Source organism: Ambystoma mexicanum, chromosome 4p (assembly GCF_040938575.1).
Source record: "Ambystoma mexicanum isolate Mex_15411 chromosome 4p, UKY_AmexF1_1, whole genome shotgun sequence".
NCBI lineage: Eukaryota > Metazoa > Chordata > Amphibia > Caudata > Ambystomatidae > Ambystoma > Ambystoma mexicanum.
Genome location: NC_090927.1, coordinates 1,282,228,687 through 1,282,252,455, shown reverse-complemented (window position 1 = coordinate 1,282,252,455; position 23,769 = coordinate 1,282,228,687). Strand labels below are relative to the sequence as shown.

Genomic DNA, 23,769 nt, shown 5'->3' with positions numbered 1-23,769 from the left:
ACTCTATTGTCTGCTTAAGAACATTGCAGTGTCATGTAGCCCCGGGGACAATGTGTCGATTGTACATAAGGGGAACAGTGGAGCTATGCTTGTAATTTTCAATAAGTTGGCCATACAGCTGCATGCCGGTGCACAGACTCCCGCTGGCATAGTTTTCCCTTGTGTGAGGATTGTTGATGTGTGGCACGTGGCAAGTGTGTGCGACTTTCACAGCATCTTCAATATTGGTTGATTCTGAAGCAGGGTGCCAAGGGGTGCAGTTTTGTTTGGCTAGCTATGTTTTGAAGTGTGTAGCAGACTGTTTGAGCCCTGTATGGTACAGGGTGTGCTGAACACACCACCAGGTGTAGTCTCAGGCCGGGGATGGTTGAAATGCCCTGATGAATGCGCTCTTTAATTCCTACTTTCCTGCTTCTGGTGGTACAGGGCGCTTTGAGCTTTACTTTACAAAAGCTCCAAATTAAGATTTGCTTTTGCGATTTTGCGCACAGAGAATGGTTGCGGATATTGGCCATCCAAGCTCCCATTAAGAAGGGAGGAAAAATGGCTTCTTTAACCAACAGTGGACAGATGCCCCAATCTATTTCTCTTAACACTGCGCTTAAACAAAGAACGCCACTCTCTAAGTGGTATTCATTAATTGTCCAGCAACTGAAAGAGATTTGCATTTTAAGGCGAGTCGCAACCCCCTCCTTTCCACCTCGTTCAAGCTGGGGAAGATTGTTACAGCACAAGTATACAGGACATGTACTCTGTGCTCAAGGTCAAAGTGTACCCCTAAAGAGGTTCTGTAAAGCTGACCCCCATAAAAAGCATACTGTCTGGCATTCAAAGACTGTCATTTTGAATTGTAATGCTTTTGGAAGTTACGGATGCTATACCCGTGAGGCGGAGCTGTTGTATTGCTTTTACGCCCCTTTATTTTAAATGTATAGAGAGCTTGTTTACCCCAGTTTTTCCATTGCCTTTTCAGTTCACAGTAGGGCGAAGTTGTGGCAGCCTTTGGGCGTGGGGGACACTGTTGTAATTCCCTCCATCTAAGTTTAGTTTGTTAACTCTGGGGAAATCACTACATGATATAATAAATCCAAATGTAAGTTTCAGGGTCTCTGGCAGATTACTGCATGTTCTAGTTATACTTGCGTCCCATTCTCTATATAGGTTGATGAGGTTCCCGGAGGGTTTTTATTGCCCCTTCAATGCGGTTTGATTTTTCCAATCATTGCACCTCAGCAGATAATAGTTTCTTTAAACTTATTTATTGAATGCTTGCCAGGGCTAGTGATTGCTATGTCATTAATTTCACAAAAGTATTTTTTGATAATTGTTTATGGTGATCTGGGGTGAATGCTTTTTATGATGGTTGTTTTTATTGTCTCAATGATGTGACCAGTTCATATTCTTGTTAGATGTTTTGGAGACATTTTCTTGCTTTTCCAGATTTTTCAGCAGCCTTCTGTAACAGAGCACTGTCACAGTGTGCTATTCTAACCTGGGAGTGAATGCAGTGCTGTTAACTGCTTTGTTATTTGAAAGTTGGAGGTCAGTTTATTCCCAGAAGGCAGTGGTCTGACCCTTCTGGAGGGTAGTGCTTGGCTCATATTAGCAAAGGCCTGTCTACTAAGCTTTTTGTTCCCCCAGTGAAGATCCCTTGGGTTCAGTCCCTGCATGCCCTCTTATTTCCGGTCCCTATAATTTCTGTAAATGTTGCTGTATGCCAGCTGGGACTTGCTAAGGTTGATATTTACATTTAAGAAACTGAAGCAGGTGCTTATCTTTTAAAGGACACACACAAAAATACTCTGCAGTGTTTTAGATACAAGAGCCCTGCAGTTAAGAATGTATTGCCTCTCCAGAACACCCACCTCTAATCTTTGTTTGCTTGTGACATGCTTATACAATAACAAATACTGTTTCAAAGCACCCACAGGGCGGGGAGGGAGCAATGGTGGGAAAATATATTGAAAACATGGCGGCTATTGCATAGGAGGGAGCCCGCTGAGGAAAGTGAACGACCCCCACCCCCCCGTGCTCTGTTTAGCAAAACGTTTTACACCTTGAGTTGGTGCCAGAGGAGCGTGGTCTAGAGAGAAGAGTATTTAGTGAGATAAAGTTGGAAGATAGTGTGGTCCCCTGGATGATACAGAGGGATTTGAATTTAATCTGTGCAGCAGCAACTGAGTCATTGAAGACTTTTAGTGCAGGAGAGATGCAGTCCCTGGGCTTAAGGCCAAGGATCAGTCTTGCTGCCCTATTTTGGATTAGCTGGAGGGGTTGCAGAGTGGAAGATGAATCCCACTATAAAGTAAAGTAATGGTTTTTGGAACAGACAGTTTTACAAATACTTGAAGCATACTAAATGTTTTTCTTTTCCTCTTCTTCTTTTAGGCAATAATTCAAATCATGGCACTATTAATGTGCTTTTCGTTGATTCCGACAATTCTCTGCGTATTTGAAAGGATGGGGAATTTGGGCCTTTGGCAATTCCTGGTGAAGTAAATTGTAAATGGCTAATAGAGGGTCTTGATGAAATCAGAAGAAAAGGATTTCAAAGCTGTAGTGGTTTTCCAGTCAGCAGGTAAGCAATGCATTTTTTTGGGTTTATCTATTTGATGTTTGGGCGAAGAGGGTACCTCTGACCTCCCTCCCTTTTTTTCACACATAAAGAAGAGTTCTGCACAATGCCCACCACTCTTTTACAACATCTCTTTCCTCTAGAGTAACTCTCTAAAGTATAGATAGTCTAGTCTACATGATTTCTCTTATGTTATTGGACATTTGTATGTGTGATCTCAAAGCGCTATGGGTTGAACGCCCACGGGGACTGTAGTCCAGGTGAGGGTATGTGTGCAACTAGACTGAGTTCTGGGTAGCTGCATGGGGAGGAGGGGAAAGCGCATAGGAGTGCAAGAATAAGCAAAAGTGAAGCCAAGTGGACGGATAGGATCGTACTTAAGGGGAGTCACTTATCCTCAGTGTACAGCTCAATTGTATTGTTGTCACATTTTGAAGTTTTAACTTGCCTTTTTCATACCCGCAGCCAAGAAACCCTGCATTAAGACACTGAAAACATTTGACGAAATGATGAAAACCTATTGGGATGCAGAGGGACTATGTCAGGCTTTAAAAAGAAAGGCAGAGGATAAAAAGCAGCAACTGGTCGAATCTGGGAAGTGCTGGAAAACGTAGTGTTGCATGAACTACATGAAGATGATGCAGTGAAAAAACTGATCGGTGGAAACCAACTATTCACAAACTTAGTAATAGCTGTTCACAGTTATGGTCACAAGTGTTCTTAATTCCGCCTACATTCCGGTCCCAAACTGCCTCTGTTACTACACCTGGACAATTGACTGTTACTTGGTAGTCCAATATTTTGTAGTTGTTGCGCAACTACATCTTTGGGAACAGCAACATTACACAGAGACATCTGCCGATTTTACTGCTATGTCTTTCAATTGTCTGCTACAAAAGTTTTGTCGGACAGATATAATTTGACAAGCTCAACTCTAGCATCACGTCTTCTCAACAGTGTCCTTGTTACAGTATGATGGTCATGCCTGTTTAGACCGTGAAGTGACACCAACACGTTCCGACACACCTGCTCAATCATTCAGATTACGGTCTTAACATGGAATTGGAACAGTTTGGTTGCTACGTCAGCCCCGCTACTAATTGACAACGTAATTGTAGCTCAGATGCTGCTGTGTGAAAAGATGCAAGTGCTCTTGTGTGTGGAACTAGGTAGGTTGGTGCCATCTGTAAATGGTACATGTTTTTGTGCTATTGGGTATTGTCTATGATTTCTGGTGAGGTCAGCGAGTGTTTTCTTTGGTGTGGTGAATGGTTGAACTAATTGTTGGCTGCACGTAGTGGTATTGAGTGAAGTGACTGTCGGCAGTCTGTCATGTGTGTATTTTAGTGCAATGATTTGTAATTGTGGGAGTTTATCGATGTGATGCCATGTTAGTTAGAGGGGAGAACTGAAATGATGGAGTTAACAGGTTGGTTTGTGACGTGGATTTTGTAGTTTTGTATACTAAATCGGCGAACTCGTTAATTAACGACATTTGAGTGCTCTAGCAAAGTTGGACAGTGACAGCTGCAAATTCCCTTGAGGATTTCCAGTGTACTATCCAGGAGTCTAACTAGACTTCCCTCCTCCCCCCCTTATTTTAATACCACCTGTCTTATACACAAGGGATACATCCTGGGGGTAATGAAAACCCTTTTCCAAAATCTTTTGGAAGCATTAAATAACGCCTCCTGAAGTTGTCTGCAATAATCATTCACAATTCCAAACCCATCCTGAAGTTGTCATGGAACCATCTTGTAGTAATCCCCACCCATTCTGAAGTTGGCATGCGGTCATCCTGGAGTAATACAAAATCAATGGAAGTAATCCCAACTCATCCGGGAGTAGTTTCTATGATAACTCTAGAATCATCTCATTTAAATATTTTAGCCTATACATATACTTCATGATCTCCCTGAACTAGCCATAGATGACTCTAGGATGGAGTCACCAGATGACTCCAGAATGATTCCAGGAAGATCTTCCTTTCTGATTTGGGCTGCCCGGGGTCGGATGAGCCAGGGGAAGGAAAACCAAGATACCCCCAGAGAATGGAACGGAGACCCCCAGGGAGGCTCCGGGACTATGTGCTGAAATAAATTGGATTAATGAGACATTCAGCTGTTGCAATGTTTGTTTTTGTTAATGATGGGATGTTGTAATAATGAACTGTTTGTTACCATGCACACTAAATATAGACCATGAATTCGATAGTTCTAGACATTTTCAACAAAAAGATTAGGGTGCAGAAGAGGTATAACCATCCCTACACGAGACAGTAATCCTAAACCTAGAGTCGGAACCCAATTTAAGGGCCCTCCCATCGTCTGCACAACGTTCTGTGAGAAAACTGTCTTGATGAGATTCTTCAAACAAAAATATTGAAAGTATACAACAATTTTCAAATCTGATGTAGTATTTTTTAAAAAAAAATACAAATCTCATTAATCTCTCCTCATTCTTGCTCGACGCATTTAGTTGATGCTGTCCCCTTCTTCAGGAGCTATGTTTTGTCTTTAGGTAACAAATTCAGAAACCATCACCATACTCCGTGGGTTATATTGAGTCCGAGTCACCAGCCAGCGTGTCCTTAAACTGTCTCCAAATTGGAAGGGATTACATGGCGACGTCTACTTTTGCTAAGCGGTGATGTTAGAAGCGGTGATGTTAGCCCCCTCCGTGTAGGGTGTTTGTAGTAACTGACATCCAAGACCTAGCAGGCTAAGTGGTTGCATTTATCTTGAGGTGGTATAAAAAAATTCTCATGTAGAGCCCTTTTGTATGTGTATAAATCATGTGTCTTCCCAGTCGAATTCGCCAATGCATTTCATTTTTCGGGGTTGTGGTTGTATGCAGAAAAGGGGATGTGTCACGCCCAGGGAATTCAGCCAGTGCAAAAATTAACCGGTATCCTGTGCAGAGGGGCGGATTTGGGACTTTTGGTCTTGTGAAGTTAGGAAAACTCCAGGTCCAGTGTAGAAGAGCACTAGGTCATGTGCAGCAGTAGAGGGAGGAGATGTGTCCTGTGCAATGTGGGGTTTGAATCTTAGAGGTGGGGATTGGTCCAAGGAAGGAGCCCATTGGCCCTGGGGACCGAGCTCACGCCCTCCTGCGACACACCTGCTTGGCACAAGTTTAAACCGCACATTTATGCCTTTTTTGATCTGGGTGAAAACATGATTCCAAGCTGCAATGAAGCGTGACATCTCATTGCAGCTTGGAATACTGTTCACCATCTCAATAGATAAGTATATGTGTGCTCGTGGTGATAGGGGCCCCATAGTCCCCAGACGACTGCCTCCAGAACTTTAATGTTTTCAAAAGGGGCTCTGCTGCTTCCTTGTAGGAGACTCCCTTTTTTTAGTTTGTTCTAGTGCAGCAATGTGTTACCTCAAAACCTCCTGCTGCAGGTCTCCAGACAAACCCTCCTCTCAGCAGCCCAATCACTTCCTTTCTTAAAGCAGAGCATTCAAAGTGGGATTGATTTACAAGTGATGGCCCATTATGGAGACCATTGTTTTTGGGGAAGACGTTCATAATGTTTCCTCGTTAAGAACTGTGAAGGGACATTTTTATTTTGAGCACACGCACCAGTTGCAGCATAAATCTATGCCCTCCTTCAAGATAATTACATAGACCACACAAGAGTTTACTCTCTGCCTTATTTTCTCATGTTCATATTTAACCCACCAAAAAGCGTTTGATTTAGATAGAATGTGCCGATTTGCCTCTCATATGTGAAGCATGCTTTTGTCAAACATTAAAACACAACCAGATAACCTTTTCACATATTACCTTTTTATTAGGAGTCTTGAAAGAGCATTTTCAAAATGCACAGGCCCGTGTTTGCCTTCTGCTGAACTGCATTCTGATATGTGTAGTCTTCCATTAAAGCCGGAGGAATAATGCCACAATTGTAAACATTTTACCTTGCATATTTCTATAAGAATTTATATATCTGTGCGAGTAATTTACTATGGTTTGTGTACATAAAACAGAGTATTGTTGAAAGCCAAACATGGGGGTGAGGGGCAAGTTAATCCTGAATATTTGCCCAGGAAGTGATGGGAAATGTTGCAGTGTGGGAGACTGAGGGATTATTTTCCCTACTTCTGCCATGGTGGTTCCTCCCTTTGGCAGCCACCCTTAATATCTTTCTGCTAAAACAAAACACCCCTTATCTGAGGAAGTGCCACCTGCCCACTACAAGTCACCATCCCACTGTTGGCACCAAGTAGTCCTGCTGCCGTTGCCTACCAGGCCCCAATCATGGGTGTGTTTGTGGGGTTTGAGGAGGTAAAACAGCAGGAATAGACGTGTGTGTGGCTCTGGCTTGGCTCCACCAATGAATTCTCAGGCTCCCCCACCTCTGTTTGATGGATGCACAGAGGGAGGTATTTAACCTTTGCAGCAAGGGGAGGGTCTGGGTTTGAGTTGCCCTGCACATAAAATGGAGCAGGATATTGTGCGCAGAGGGGAGTATTAGGGGATTTGTCCTGTGCGGAGGGGTGGGATGGACTGAGATTTGTCCAATGCACAGGGGTAAGCGACTGGGTGTGTAGTTCATGGGCAGGGCCGGCCTTGGATTTTCGGGGCCCCAGCTGGAAAAAGGTGTGTGGGGCTGGGACCCCTTATTTGCATCACCGAAAAGGTCACAATGTGTCCATATCCCTGGGGATCAAATAAACTGATGTTCAGTATCTGATTGTTAACTGTTAATACTATGGTTGTAGCAATGAAAGGAGTGAGGCTTATTTTGAGGTTACCGACCAAGTGAGCTGAATCATTTGTAGAGATGGGTACCTCAAAAGGAACGTACAGTGACAAAGGTTAATGAAGGTAACTGGGTAACTGGTATGTAATCCAAACCTACCTAATGTAACTGCACGTTCCAAGGATGTAAGGGACTGGCCCTGTGCCAGATGGGGCAGTGTTTTGCTGCAGAATGGTGCAATCGTAACAAAGCCTATTTACCAGAAAGGTACTGAGGCAGTCATAGTAAGGCATTCTGCAGGTCTTCAAATGTCATTGATGAGGCTCAAGTCCAGAAAAAATAATGGGGGGATCATTAGCATACGCACAGGGACTGATCATATCCTAAAGTGAAATTCACACATTTTATTCAACTGGCCTTTCCTAATCAAAGTAAATTCAAAATCGAAAGGAGCATTGTCTTACACAAAATTAATCTTCTATACCCGAGAATAAAAAGACAGATTTTCCTAGAACACTGCTGGCAAAGTATAAAAGGTGTGCACCCTTTTAACCCAAAAATCTATACTGAAATATTCTGTGGAAAGCAAAATACCAATACAATACGTGTGCTTTGAAGACACTTTCATGTGGTTTTGTGGGTTAGTGGGTTCAAATCTTGGTGAGGGTGAACACTTAAGCAATCAAGCTTTTTTTTGAATGTTGGCCTCAAACTCCCAAGGGGAATGCAGTTTGCACTGTGGAAAAAGGTACCCGGACACCGTCAGCCCATATGTAATCTCAACTTGTACACTGAAAATCAAGAGAGGGCCAGGTAGAACATCTCTCTTCCGACATACGTGGACCTTGTAAATCCTCACAACAAATTTGCACTCTTTTCCCCGCCTCACCATGATGTTTGGCTTCCAATCAGACTTGAAAAGTACACACATCATAATTTAAGTACTGCAGCTATATAGGAATACTTATAATGTTCTGTTATTTTCACCCCATCATGAAGACTCCAAATACCAGAGTGAAAGTATAAAAAATGGCTTTTAGGCTTTCTTTCAAGACTTACTCAATACAAAAACGGTAACCTTTTGCATCGTTTGACAAAGGCATGCTTTATCTAATGGGAGAGAAATGTGACATTATCTCCCTCCCCCCCCCCCCCCCATCAAAAAGTATTTAACACACCAAATGCTGACATATTAATAATTCTAATTGTTCTTTTATAACGCACTTAATACCGGGGGCCAGTTTCTAAGAGTGATCCTGGGATTTGAACCTGGGTTGCTATGGGTTGTCTTGCTTCCAAGACAAATTTGTTGTCCCTGAACTTTCCTCCCGAGATAGTGGCAATGTTTTTGTCAACATATTTTAATTGTCTTCAAAGACCACCGATTTGGGCGGCAACTCGTTTTTATGTATGTGCTTTCATAATAAAATTCCCCTTTTCAACTTCTTGTCCAAAACAACGTTCTTAAATGGACCATTAATTTTTTATTTTTTTTGAAGGCCATGACAAGCCCCAACTGTGACACCCCATGGGTCTGATGGGCTAAAACGGTCAATGCTTTACTTGCTAACTGTGCTGCAAATAGAATCATATGGCATGCTGGCCTAGTGGATAAGGTAAAAAAAATCTTCTTTCTCTTCTTGAGCCATCTCTCAGATGATGAGCAACGTGATTACTTTACTTTCAACCAGTTTGGCACCTTTGTAAGTTCTCTTATGATACTCTCTGTTGCTCAGGGCAAGCATGCAACTTCAGCAAAGCTCATCAATAGGGTCAATATTGTACAACATACTCATGTTTACAATGAAGAATTAGTGTTGCGAAGGAGAGCAACGAGAAAAAACATCAGATATGTCAAATCTTTCTCTGGACTTCTCTTGCATGATGCTCAAACGTATAAATGCTATCCGTGAGTCCTATAAGAACTGGACCCGAAATACTAGAGCTAAAAGATTACAGATGGATTCTGAATCCATGCTAAACTGCCTTAAAAATAAGAACCAGGACTTTTTGGAAACTGATTAACAATTTGGAGTTAACACAATCTTCCATACAAATTAACAGTTACTGAATAGGCTTTGGTTGCTCTCTTTACGGACCTATTTTCTTCTAAGTATACTCGCGAGCCTTCCATTTCATGGTGCCCCACATATTGATTGTGAAAACTTTGGTTTTGAAGTGGTATGATGTACAATATTAAAACTAAGTTCCTCTTGTGCTCCAGGTCCTAGTGGGCTTTCCAATTTATTTTATCTAAGAATGAGCCCAAGCTTTAGTACCAAGTTCTGTCAAAACTCTATCGGAACATAATAATCACAGGAGACTTCCCTTCTCTTTGGTCATCTGCCTTTATCATTCCAATCTATAAAAGAGGGGATAGATTGTGTCTGTTTAATTATCACCCAAATACAATCCAAGATGCAGAAAGTAAGGCATTTGCCTCAATTCTTCTCTGACATCTGGAATCTTGGATTTCTGAAAATTAAATCTTGGGGAAAATGGCCAACTGGTTTTAGGTGCGTCAATTCATTAAAACACTTGGCGTGGGGAGGGAAGTATCAGTCCATATTTGTTGCATCTCTTGACCTAAGCTCAGCATTTGATGCAGTTTATCAAAATAAGCGCTGGCTCAAGCTCCAGAATTGGGGCATTCCTTCTGGTCTTCTCGGGCCCATTGCAGGGTTTTATTCTAACACTTGTATACAAGTATGATGGAACAACTCGGATGGACATTTAAGATCCATTCCGAATGTGCGTGGCTTTCGACATGGTTGTGTGCTGGCCTCTTGTATTTTCAATTTATATCTTGCAGATATTGATGACCATCTAAAATCGGCAGTTTTGGCTTCGCCCAAATTAGGTCATCTGAGACCGCACTGCCTAGCAAATGCCGACTATTATCTACTAATTGACTGCACAGCAGTCGGACTCCAACGCCTGACAAACTCCTTTGTCAGTTATGTTGAAGCCCATTCATTGAAAGTTAACCCTTAGACAAAGGTGTTACCACTGTCTAAATTTAGGAACAAGACCTCACACTCTTGGCGGATTAGGGATTCTAAAATCAAGACAATATCTTCTAGGACTTATTTGGGATCCATACCAAATCATGTATAGGCATTCTGAAATCATGGGTACTGCACATTTTGACTAAAACCCGTGATCTCCTTCTAAGAGGGGTAAACATGTCCCTAAAGTCCTCTGTGGCATAGAAACCTATCCTCCTAGCTTGTTAAAGCGTCTCCCAGCCTTTGAGGCCTTTTTATGGCGAAAAACAAGTACCTACCGATTGCTGCCATCCTTTACGAACTTGGCATAATATCTTTACAGGCCAGAGCGGAGAGGAAACTTCTGTCATTATACCAGAAGATACTATGTCCAACTAAGGGCTCTTTATTTGAAGATTTCAACAAAATCTTGCAAACTGCAGGATGAGTCTGGGCTTGTTCAATTAATAATTGATGCAATCTTGTGCTTAATAAAATTAATACTACGCCTGTGAATCTTCCAACAAAAGTTAAAATATCTTTGTATTATTTTGACTGGATTAACAATACATTTGTTGCACTCGTACCCCTCATTAAGTCATCTTAACACTGATCATAAAAAGCTGGCTATTACTGCACCTTTTTTATGCATCTATCCTGACCGGCTTACCAGGTCTATCTTTATACGTTTTCGTTGGAATCTCCTTCTTACTAAAGAAACCCTTGTTTGATTCCCATATTTCCTCAGAACATTCCATCTGTTATTTTTGCCATTCACCAAGTACACTTGAATCTATTATTCAGCTGGTAACTGAATGTTCATTCTTGGAGGATATTTGTTTACGATATTTTGGAAAACCTCTATCTACACTTCAGGATGTTGTAAAATGTGCGTATTTCACTTTAGGATACATTTAGTCCCTGGGCATATGTTAATGCCCCCACACTTTTTTTTCTGGACTTTAGGCCAATTGATGACCTGCAGAATTGCCTCAATACCTGTCTGGTAAACCGGTTTTGTTACTACCGCCATTTCAAAATGGAGGGGATTCACATGCTCGGGGAGATCCTGAGACCAAACAATTGGCTCATGCGCCTAGACATAAGCTGCTTCCCTCACAGTGCCCATTCATCGGGCACAAGTAAGTTATCTGAAATTTTCATGGGGACAACGAGACTGGGAGTTCACAAGACTACCTCCTCAGCACCTTGGGCTTTTACCAAGCTTCTAAGACCCATAGTAGCTCATCTGAGAGAACAGGGCGTCTGGCTTATAATTTATCTGGACAACATTATTTTCATGGCTCAATCTCAGGAGCTAGTGCAACTACGGACCAGGCTGGCCATAGACATATTGCACAGCCTCGGCTTTCTCATAAACTGGTAAAAGTAAATTCTTTGTCCATCCGGGAATCTGGAATTTCTGGGATTCGTAGTGGATACCCAAAATTCTCAACTGCGTCTCCCGGCGGCCAAGATACACTCCACCAAAAGGGAGATTCGCAGACTTCTGCAGAGGAGCCTTGTTTCTCTCCGGGAGCTGGCAAGGTAATGGGTTTACTATCCCCTCCTCCATCCAAGCAATATTTCCCGGTCCCCTTCATTACTGAGAGTTACAGAGGCTAAAGGGTCACCACTTAAGGCGCTGCCTTTCTTACTCCAACGCCTGACCCTTTCCCCTCAGGTGAGGATAGATCTCAACTGGTTGCTCGCTCACATGGAAGCCTGGAACGGCAGGGCCATCTTCAGATCCACTCCAGACATTTTCATCTAATGAGATGCCAGACGCTCCGGTTGGGGAGCGAGATGTGGCTCGATAGCCACGGGAGGAACTTTGTCTCCACAGGAATTGGAGATGCATATAAACTGTCTAGAACTTCTCGCGGGTTCTTTCGCAGTTCGCTCCTTTGCCAGAGACAGACTGAGCTGCTGTATCTTGCTAAAGATGGACAATGTGTCCGCAGTAAGATGCATCAATCATCTGGGTGGCACCAAATCACATCCGCTAGCGGAGCTAGCCAAAGACTTTTGGCATTTCTGTCTGGATCACCGTCACAGCGGAATATCTTCCGGGTCTCGGGAACAAGGTAGCGGACTGGCACTCCAGGCATTACACCGACTCCAGCGACTGGAGGCTCAACAGAAACCTTTTTCTCCACCTCCAACAAATCTGGGGCCCCTTCTCCAAAGATCTCTTTGCCACCCACCTCAACACTCAACTTCCACTGTTCTACAGCTGGAGACCGGACCCTACGGCCTTGGCGGCAGATGCATTCCTGCAGCTTTGGGCAGAGGGGATTCATTATGCATTTCACCCCTTTAACATGATAGCGAGGACCTTTCTGGACCTCTCGGACCTGGTATACAGTTCTTCTGGAACTTTCTACAGATTCTCCAATCCTTCTACCCTGCTTTCCAGAGCTTCTATCAGGTCCCCAAGGGCAATATCACCCTCTTCTCCTCAGCGGTTCCCTGACTCTAGCAGCTTGGATGATTTCAGGGCAAGGTGGAGAACTCTAGGCATGTCCCTCAAGGCGATCAGTCTCATCGAGGACAGCTGGGCCCCTGCTACCCTTAAAAGATATTCCAACTCCTGGAGGACCTGGTGCCAGGACCGAGGTTTTCACCCGGTTTCAGCATCTATAGAAGAAATTCTCAATTTCCTGGCCTCCTTAATGGAAAAAGGCCTCGCCTACAGGACAGTCCACGCCTACCGCTCAGCAATTTCAGCAGGCCATGATCTCGTCCAAGGGGCCCCAGCTGGGGAACACCCCCTGGTATGCAGATTACTAAAGGATATTAGGCTTACAGTGCTGCCTCTGTCCCGTTATGACAAGCTTTGGGGCGTTAAAAGGGTACTGAATCTATTTTTCTCATGGCCACCTAAGGAGGAGTTATCTTGTACGCCTCTCTCCGGCAAGCTTACTACTTCGCTCTGCTTGGTATCTTGCAGGAGAGTTTCGGAAGTCAGAGCCCTGGATCTAGCAGGCAGGACCTTTTCTCCCAACGGCATTGTGTTTCATATACGCAGGATAACTAAATGCGATTCAAAAGTGATTTTTTTTACCCCGCTTTTAAGGAACAACCCAAGCTTTGTCTAGTAAAATGTTTGAAAACTTACGAAGAAGTCGCAGCTCCTCTCAGAACATCTCCTAGCAGTCAGCTACTGATGGCTCTCCACAAACCTCACAGAGCAGTTTCTGCCCCTACTTTAGCACAATGGGTTTGTTGGACCCTAGTACAGGCAGGGATAGTCACTCGCCACTTTGGCGCCCACTCCGTGAGAGGGGCTATTGCTTCCAAAGCCTTCCAAGTCGGTGTTTGTTTAGAAGACATCATGAGGATGGCTGATTGGGCAGGCAAATCGATCTTTAAACAGTTCTACCTGGAGCCAGTAGAGCAGCCTGCATCAGTCGTGGTATGTAAGCTTTGAACAAGCATAATGTGAGCCTCCGGTCTTGACATAGAATAAAGATTTTCCATAATAACTTACTAGAAAGTCTTAATTCTATAAAGACGCGGAGGCGAGCATTATCCCACCCGACGAGAGAAAGTAGCAGCGTGTAACATGCTAGAGACTAATGATGTACATTGCTATAATAATTTGATATTCATGTATTTTTTTCAGAATAACACACTGATTTTCTCTGCCACCCCGTGAGGGGAACTAGGGTTGTTATACGCATTATGTAATTCTGGTCTTTATCTTTCTTTGACAGCGCCTGCAGACAAGTCCGCGTGACCGGCAATTTTATTCTATCCTCCTTCCTAAGATGACTACAGTTGCAATTCTACTTATGGTTTTTCGGCAGCCAAGTTTGCAGCCTCGAAAGAGGAAGTTACATCATGTTCAGGACTGTTTGAGGATACCTGCTTACCCATTGGAGGACTGATTCTTGTTTTTTCACTCCGCCATTGATAGGCTGTTATTTTTGTTTGTTATATATTGATTGCTGCACCTTTTTATGCATATTGTTTTATTGCGCTCAGGTGCACAAAAATATCTTGCTGCTGAGCTCTTTCTACGTATTTAAATAAAAGAAAGAAGCATAATGCTCGCCTCTGCGTCTTTAATAGAATTAAGACTTTCTAGTAAGTTATTATGGAAAATCTTTGTTAGAGGTGATTTGGATGGAGTTTCACAGGAAAATATTGGATAACATTGCACCATGTTAGAGGAGTTTTGATTGGGATTTGTAGAGGGTGTGGGCAAGATCGTCAAAGAAGTTTCTCATGATGCTTTGTAAAGATGGCACTGGGATTGATGTGGTTAGAGTGCTTTCGGGTGGGTCTCTATGTAGGACTTGGACAAGGTCTGGTGTTTTGGGTGGGGCTTTGTGGGGAACGAAGATCTGGGCATTTTTGTTTGTGGGTTGGATAGGCCTACATAGAGGAAACCAAGATTGGACTGTTTCCGAGGCATTTTGGATGGAGTTTTGTAGAAAGGACAGAGGTGTCAACCTTGACAGACAAAATTTAGATGGATGGGGCATTAGAAAATGGTCTCAAATTAGCCTTGCAAAGCAAGTTTATTGGGCTTTGTAGAGGGGAGTAGGGAGAAGATCCGTGCCATTGTAGAATGGGGATCTGGATGTCTGTTACCTGCTCTCCAGTGACCCAGCAAGTACCTATCAAGGATGTTTACCCCTTCCTTTGCATCCTAAATAGACAGAAATGCGTGAACTACACACTTGCGCTAGACTTGATTATTGCCTAATCATTACTTAGCAGCACATTCAGTAAAAAGATGCCACTCTGGTTGTGGCCAAGATGATGACGATATGAACTCCTGAAAATGTCAGCCACTCTGACCCCCAAACCCCCCCCCAAACCCGCAGATCATTCTCAATATGCCCTGCAGGGGCGGATGGCAATAGGCTGCCTGTTAAAGAGCCCCTGGCAGAAGTAGTCATAGGGAAGGATGCAGAAGTGTGCAGACTTGGTCGGTGGTGGGGCCCAGAAGCTGGTGCCGTAGGTAAGGCAGACAGTACATGTGCGTGGAGGCGAGGCATCGGTTGCCAGTGGAGTGGGGCCGCAGAGCTAGAGGTGCTTGCATTGGAGGCCTAGCCTATCGGAACCTGCGGCAGAAGTTGAGAGTCTGGGTGAGGGCAATTCTGCACTGAGGAGTGAGGGAGCAGTTGGGAGGACCGAACAGTTGCTGTGAAAGCCACAACCCGAGTGGGCCCTATGACTATGGCGGACCCGCCGACTGGGAAGTCCGGACATGCTGGAAGCCCTGGATTGCATCGGTGCATTTGTCTAGGAGGTACGGGAGCAGGGCCAAAGGGTTCTGTGAGACATGCATGGTATCAAGAGAGGCACAGACTCAAAGATGTTAGTTTCAGAACCTTTATTTACTAAAGTTCCTGGGTTGGTGTAATGACGAATGGCCCCAACACTAAAGGGCTGGTGCCCTTAACAGATGTTTCTCAGGGCCGTTGAAATCTTTAAGTCCAAAGTAAAAATCTGTCTGTCTAAACCTGTGCTTGCCCTCACTCTTTGACAAAATGTGTTCGGAAGTCTCTTAAAAGAAAAAGCTAGTGGTTAAACAGAAAATAGGAAACCAAGGGTGCTGGGGGTGTTGAGCGCCCGCAGGTCTCCCAGCCTGCACGTCCTGCTCTTGACAATGTGTTTCAGGACATGCCCCCTGGGTATTTCAGAAGCCGGCACTCCCCGAAGAGTGAAGCATGCTAGAACAAGGGTGTTGAGGGCCAGCAGGTCTCCCAGCTGGCACTTCCTATTCTTGGTACAGTGTTCAGGTCATGCCTGTTACAATATTGTATGTAGTAACCCTGTGGGAGACTACACCAGCCTTGTCCTCTTGGTAATAGGTAACCCAACCTTTGGAATAGCCCCATACTACACAAGTTGGTAGAGTGACTGAGCAGCCAGGCTTATGTCAAGAGGGGTCAATGTGAGCTGTAGGGTTGTAACAGATTCAGTGACAGGTATTCAAATAACACTTGTACTTAAGGTTTCTTGATAAAATAATTATTAATTTAACAGCCAGTTTTAAAATCAGCCTTCTTTTGAAGGGGCTATTAGAACAAAAAGGGCTCCTGTTTACGGCCCTGTTCTGCCCAGGTGGGTTAACATTTGATTGAGATGAATGAACAGGGTCACTGAACCCAATGTATACACTTCTATTGGTTAACACATCAAAGACTGGTTTATTTTACATTTTCAGAGAAATGTAATACACAACATAAATTGTATCCAACTTAAAACCTATTTCCAGGACACTCCTCAGTTCACAGAAAGTATCTACATATGATACATTAGTGCTCATCCAAGACAAATACCTTGGATCACCATACAAAACATACAAACACTTCAATCCGTGAAGGTTAACATGGGGACAAATGTACAAAATCATGTGCTTAATTACACTATTTTCAGCAGTGTATGAATTAGGCACTGGGACACAAGAGTCAAATAGTCAACACGACTGTTTTGCCCATTTGAAGATGTACTATGTAGCTGCTGTTATGTAGGCCTTAATCAGGACGAGACACATTGTGGTGAGAGGGTCCTGTTGGCTCTGTCAAGAGATGGACAGACGTGTGTCAGCAGGGTTGTCAGCAAAACATTATATTATCATTGGCAATAAATGCATTACTGAATATGAGAGTCTCACTATTGAGATCATGCCATGATCTTACCTTGTGATACAAGCAGGGATCACGGTGTAGATTTTTGACGTCTGGACTGCAAAGTAGTCCGAGAGTGGTAACTGACAATTATCTGCTGATGCGTACCAAATAAATTGGTCAAATATGAACCAATGATTGTGTCAATTATTTGGTTTTGGAGGGATATTACTAGCCCCATGTGTATAAATGGACAGTCTTACCCTCTCTTGGACTTAGGATTCTGTCTGGGACAGATCCTAAATATCTGAGACGTTATAAGGCACTGTCAAGTTGTGTTCATCTCGCCTATGGACAAAGAGATGACTCCATTAGTAACCTCTTAAAATGTCAAGTATTGTTTAAAATGCCCACAGAGTGGGCCAAATTTGATGTGTTCGAAATGCTGCACTTGCAGATTCTAAACCGCAGTGGTTCGATTTCCCAAGGGAAGAAGTTGTCTGTTCCGGGCTTCTCTAGTCGATTCGAAATAAGGAGCTTCAGCACTGCAGCAGTGCTTCACCGGGCAAACCAACGGTCCAGGAGGGTGCAGCAAACTTCTGTTCGAGTTTCTTCTTCGGTTCCTCACTCACGGTTAAAAATAAGTCCTAAAGTCCAGCAAAAGAGCTGGGGGTCTCTGTTGGGGAGAATTCTCAAGAATGTGCTAATTTCCCCTTACCTTTTGAGACCCCCAGCAACTTTGCTGGATTTCTAGGATTTTAATTTCTACCTGCAAAGAGTGTGAGTCTTTTTCCCACTCATGTATTTTGATGTGTGTTTTACTTTTGTGTTCTTTGGATATGGAATTTTAAAACTCCATAGGCATCATCTTTTTCTGTGTGTCACACAGCACCTTCAGTGCAGTGGCGTCTTTCAGAATCCCCAAGGTTTAAATACCTTCTCTGGGACTGACTACTGTCTCCCAGAGCATGTAAAGTTAAATTGACTTTACTAGTCAAGTTAAATTTAATTTCCCAGCACACACTATCGTCCTATAGAGTGCTGGAGGGGTTGCCTAGCTTCCCTTGAGTCTAAACACTCGTGTATCTGTCAAATGTTGCCCTTTTCTACTTGAAATGGCTGGTGGCAGTGGCTTTAAACAAACTACCATGATTTTTCCCGACTGCGAACACCGGTAGCTATAAATCGGGTCAGCCATGTTTTCCAATATGGCACCCAAGACCCATCTGTAAAAATAGACTCTGGTCGACTTTTTTCGCTGTTTTTTTGTGGAAAGGTCCTTCTAGTGTTTATCTCTGCGCGCCAAACCAGGTTTGGTCCCTTTGTTGGCCTTGGGCGGGCTTCAGTGCTGAAGCCCTCCTCTGGCGCCTGAGTGTCTGGGGCGGACAAGATGTGAGGGAGGTGCCCGAAACTTCTTGTGCTTAGTCTCTTAGGAGACCTGAATTCACTCTGGTGTGATTGGCCGGCTGTGAGAGTGACAGCCAGGCTGGAATGAATGGGGGGGGGAAAACTGTTTAAAAGCAGGTCCCTGCTGGACTTGGAAAGCAGAGTCGACCATTGGAACGAAAGAACCGAAGACGAGCTGAAGGAAGACTACTGCTGCAACTCCTGGTCCACTGGTGAAGCCCTGCTGCAGGTCCGAATTGCCTCAAATGCCATCGACCGAGAAGCCCTTCAAGGTTAACTTCTTCCCTTGAGTTTGGTGGGAACAACCAACTCGTAAGCCACCTGGACACTGTTCCCATACTAGTTAAATTTTCTTCAGAGTGCTGTTGAAAACCGGATAGCCAGTGGGATACCAGTTTGTGGTCTTTAAGGCACTCACACCTTAAAGACGTTTTGCCAAGCTAGTGGCCTCTTCCCTGGGCAGTGTATGAACCTCGCAACGTCCTCCTTGTCCCCACAACTGAAGCTCAGGAACGGCGAGATCTGCAGAAACTGCCAGGAACAACTGCCTCAGCGACAGCTTTTCTTCACTTACATGGTGCTGTGCAAATGCAGTTCAGAACTCTGTTCAGCTGCGGTGAAAGTTTATGAAACTTTCCCGACTTTGAAGGCTTGTCCTTCCCTAAACCAACATATAACTTTTCATCTGACCAATTTCTTCTGAGAACCGTGTCCAAGACTTAACCATTTACTACCAGAACTATGCTATCCTATACAAGACTCTGAACCATTGACTTTGTCCCAGGCCTATTGAATTGCTGGTTGTAATGAACTGAAACTATTTGCCCTACCTCTGATGTATTTGTGCTGTTGATTCTTATAACTTTGATATGATATGGCATTTTTAACGCGCCTATACACAAGTGTTTCAAGGCGCGACGAGGCAAGGGGGGGGCAAAGGGAAGACCGACAACGATCTTACTAGGCCAGGTGTCATTCAGATCGCGCAAGTGCATGGGAAGGGGGGGAAAAAAGGAAGAGTGCAAGGGGGGAAAAGGGAGAGGGGAAGAGTAGGACATGGGAAGTGGAATAAATAAGATAAATAAGAACACATGAAAAAACAACAGGCAAGTGCAAGGAAGTGCAGACAAAGTGCTGGAAAGGGGACTGAAGGGATACAGAAAAAAAACTCCCCAAGTGCAGGGGACTTTGTCTTTTCACCCCTTTTTAAAGTAACTGAAGTACCATTTTTCTCCCACTTCTGGGGAGCTGAACTTGTTGAGAAACTGATTGGTTGTGTATTGTAGTATATTATTATGATATTGAGCTGCTCTTGCTAGTGGAATGATTTCCAAATGACTGTGTAAATAAATGTATATTCTTTTACCAAGAAACCTTGAGTAAGTGTTAGTTTGAATTACTGTGATTGCTAGTCCTTTGTGTAACCTCTTGTACTGCTCACTTTACTCTTGAGATAAGTGGCTGCTCAGCCACTGCTACCACATTACTGTGTGGTACAGGCTTGTACCAAAGGTGAAATCGTACTGACGCTTGTAGTCTTAATTGTGTGTAGTGTTCCCAAAGGGTATTGCATGTGATTCTGCCTAACAATCTCTAAGGTAGAAGGGAATTGGCACAGAAATCCCTAACAAGGCCCCTTGGAAATTTCAGAAACCTGGCACTCCCCACAGGGTGAAGCCCACTGGAACAAGGGCGCTGGGGTGTTGAGCGCCTGTGGGTCTCCCAGCCTGCACTACCTGTCCTTGAAATGGTGTTTCAGGCAATGCCCCCTGGATATTTCAGAAGCTGGCACTCTCTGCTGGAACAAGGGTGTTGGGCGCCTGCGAGGGCAGCTTGCATTTTTTCAGGCCGGTGCTACATACCGCCTGTGTCCTGCAGCCACCTACTACATTTAAAGAAGAATAGAGAAGGCTTCCAACGGTGAAGGTGAGGAGTTGCGCTGCTGGGGTGGCAGGGGGAGGGGGGGTGATCAAACTGCTTTGACTGGCTGAATTGCTAGCTGGTCGATTCTGAGTGATTCTACCTCTCCTACCATTTCTCCTGCTCACTGCTCCTGCATACCCACCCCAGCGGACACCAATGACGGAAATTACCACAATATTGCATATAGTTGGCCCCTCCCTGCAACCCTCACAAAGTTTTCCAGTGTTTAATCGACCCAAGAGGAACATTTTATCCGTAAAATGGAAACTGTTGACGCTGCCCCTGCACTAGATCATGATTCCAGCAGACCCATGTTGCAGCCCTACAGCCCTATTAAGCTCATTGGGGGCATGCCTATAACAGAAATGAATCATTTCCTTGGTAGTACTCTGGATGTAATGGGGACTAAACTTACTGGATTTGTTAGAGAGGGCAACCTACTTACTGAGGATAGTGCAAAAAAACTAGTGAGACCACATGCAGACCAGGGAACAGTGATATGGATTGCCTTGCTGCCGGATTGGACACCCAAAGCATATTGCCAGAGGATTCATTAGAGGATCCATCCAATAGAAGAGGGGGGTCTCGAGCAATCTGTTACTATTAACACAGCCACAGTCCCTAATGCTGCTATGCCCCAAAATCCCCCGGTCCAAAGTCCTTCTCTATCCTCTAGCCCAGATGGTGGCGATGCATTATGTTTTGTCCTGATGCAGGGTCAACACAGGAATCCAAAGCGTATTGTGCTGTCCAGCTCCAGAAAGTTTGCAGGGGGGCGGGGGACTCCACTATGCAGGGTGACCCTGCATACAACTGCCTCAAAGTAGTTTAAAAAGTTCAACAAAAAGGCATTGGCTCTGTGCGCTGTAAAAGCCCTCAACCAGAGTACTGACCCCATTCTGCATACCTGCTCGCACTGGATCTTTTCTTCCTCCAACCCTGATCCAAGTAAAGGAGGGAGCTCAAATGGAATGCAAATGCAATCTTGTCCTAAGTGAATTGGCAGAAGTGAAGAGGTTGCTTATCCTAACCCTTGAAGAATGCAGGGTAGGTGGTGCTATGGTGGAGCGGCAATCTTGCTTGGACGACCACAGAAGGATCCCCCCCCACCCCAAATATCAGTAGTGTTATCACACAACACCTGGACAAGTGCTCCTACCCCTGAGTGACAATAATTGGTGCCAGCTTTCCCCAATCGGAGAAGGGCACATTGTCACAAGTGGACTCTAGCACTCGCCCCTAAATTTCAACTCAGCAGCACAAGACGGTTCAAATATCTCCAAGGACTGCATATGGACAGGCTGAACGGGGGCGAGTAGTACACCTTGGGGTAAGAAACGAGGGAGGAGTAGGCTATGTAGATCCCATACTGGTCCCTGAAAAAATCAGCCATAGCGATTTAAGATCCCAATTCGGTCAAGCCAAGGAGCTTCAAAACACGAGAGGATCTCAGAGAGGGAGCAGATATTTTTGCACAAAGTCCCCAGAGGTACATGTGATCAGCCAGAGTCTAGGGCTTCATTGATCAATAAGTGTACTGTGAGAAACCTGAAGGTGTCTCCCCCGACTAGTCACCGGGGATCTGTCATCCAGGTGGCCAGGACACACACTCTACCAATCACTTTCAGCTTCAAAACCTTTTTACGTTCTGTCACTTGCTTTTCGCACCGTGCTGCTTTATATTCTGTGCCTTTCTCCCACTCCGGTCACATGCCTGCTCCCAAGTGTTTTTCTCACTGCTTTCACGAAACACACTGGGCAGCGTTGCATTGACCGGTGGTCCCTTCAGGATACACAAGGTTGCGGTCAGGGTGTCGCCACCTGCCCCTCTGATACCCTTGGGGCTGGCACAGGTCGCAAGGGAACACGCACTTTACCGGACGCTGCAAGCAGAATGCAGGCAGCCTTGCTCCAGCTCCTTGGAGACACGGCTCCCTCGTCACACTGCAGCCCCTTACAGACACCGGGCCAGCGTATCGGCACACCGTTCTCCTCCAGCCCTCGCCTCTTGTCAGCCTCTGCTCCTTGGCTCCTCTGGTCTAGACCGCATCCCCAGCTTGCTCACTCTTGAAAAAGACCTCACCTTTTATAGTTGTGAAAATAGTCAAGTAGAGTCACGTGCGAGTGATAATTAGTAAATGCCTGAATCTCAGTGGGACAGTTTCAAGTTCTTTCTAAAGTCGGTTTCCCTTACGTTCCCAATGTTGTTTGTATGGGTAATCCTTACTGCTCTTAGTTGCCTCCTCCTCATCTCAGTATTTGTCTGAAATGGGGAGTGGGAGATGGAATGGGTTTGGAAATACCCAGAGAGCTGTAAAGTGAAATGGGATTGGAAGTTAGGTTGAGTTCCTTTTCTTTCTTTAGGGACTGGACATTGAACGTAGGAAAATCTTTTAACCTTGTATTTACTTAAGGGAATGGTTGCCCCCTTCCTTATGTCTGCGTATTGATTATACAAACCGGGGTCTTGATGGTATCCCCTGGAACGGTAGAGGATGAATGAGTCTCAAAACAAGAACTTTGTCCTTGTTTCATTAGGGTCTCCTTTCTTGTGTTATGACTGATGGAACTGTGCTCAAAGGCCCTGACATTGTCCCATCAGAATGCTGTGTCTCACCCGTGGATACTTCACTCCAAATCCCCAAGGACCCTCCACCCAAGTGATCCTCCCTCACTTGTCCATCCCCAGGTTCTGGATCTAACAGCGATGGCCGTCCCGATGGCACCTGAGAAGATCATCCAGGGGGAATAGGAGTGAGAATACCTTCGGGTTTCTCACAGATCCCACAAAAAGAATCAGTGCGTGATGGGAGCCACACCCTGTGAAAGCCTCTTAGCAAGAACACCATCAGCCACTCAAAGAGGCTTGGAAGGCTGAGCACTGGAGGTACCCTGCCATGAAATCAACGCTACACCCATTTGGCTGCGAGGCCGGGTGACAAACCAGGCCAACTGCTGCAGACAGAGAAGGAAGAGAAGCCTCACCCTGAAAACAAAAAAAAGATAAAAACAGAAGAATAAATTAGAGGCTGGGCTCATACAGAGAGCAAATGTTGACCAGGAAGCACAGAAAAGCAGGAGTCTTCTCGAGAGCGTGAACACAGGATGCAGCAGGCCGGGCTGCAGAAGAGCACACCACCCTCCTCACAAGAAGGAAAGACTATGGAGAGTGAAATGGCTCTCCCAAAGCTGCTAGAACAACAAAAAAAAGAAAATGAGTTTATGAAGGAAGAACTGGAACCCCTGAAGACTGACCTCCCAACTGCTATCCAAGGAAACGCAAACAAAAAATCACTGGGCGCAAGACTGAGGTGGACATCTCTACATTGAGGGGGAAAAGAGAAGACCATCCTAGAATCAATTCAAGGCCTGTAAACAACAGTGTGGTCACTTCAAGATAAGAAGAAATAGAAAACAGGGCGCAAAGGGAAAACATCAGACTCGAGGCCCTGAAAGAAGCAGCCGAAAACAGGGACTTAAAGCCTGTATGTCACAACTCTTTGCTCTAATACTAGGTGAAGCCCGGAATGCAAGAAATGAAATCGGCAGAGTGTGCCTCTGAAGAAACAAAAC

General features: G+C 44.6%; 1 protein-coding gene and 1 long non-coding RNA gene across 3 annotated transcripts in view; one reads left to right on the top strand and one right to left on the bottom strand.

The window, feature by feature from the left end:
- LOC138453805 (uncharacterized) overlaps window positions 1-14,329 on the top strand; it is a 43,929-nt gene extending 29,600 nt beyond the window's left edge. Inside the window, exons 3-5 of one of the 2 annotated variants that reach the window (XR_011260533.1) lie at window positions 2,389-2,578; window positions 3,041-3,744; window positions 13,996-14,329. This is a non-coding gene — a long non-coding RNA (uncharacterized lncRNA). Of the gene's footprint in view, window positions 1-2,388; window positions 2,579-3,040; window positions 4,696-13,995 lie in introns of those variants that run through there. The other variant, XR_011260532.1, reaches the window with a different exon arrangement.
- Window positions 1-23,769, bottom strand: part of LOC138453804 (zinc finger protein 11-like) — a 2,054,811-nt gene that overhangs the window by 603,999 nt on the left and 1,427,043 nt on the right. The window lies entirely within an intron of this gene.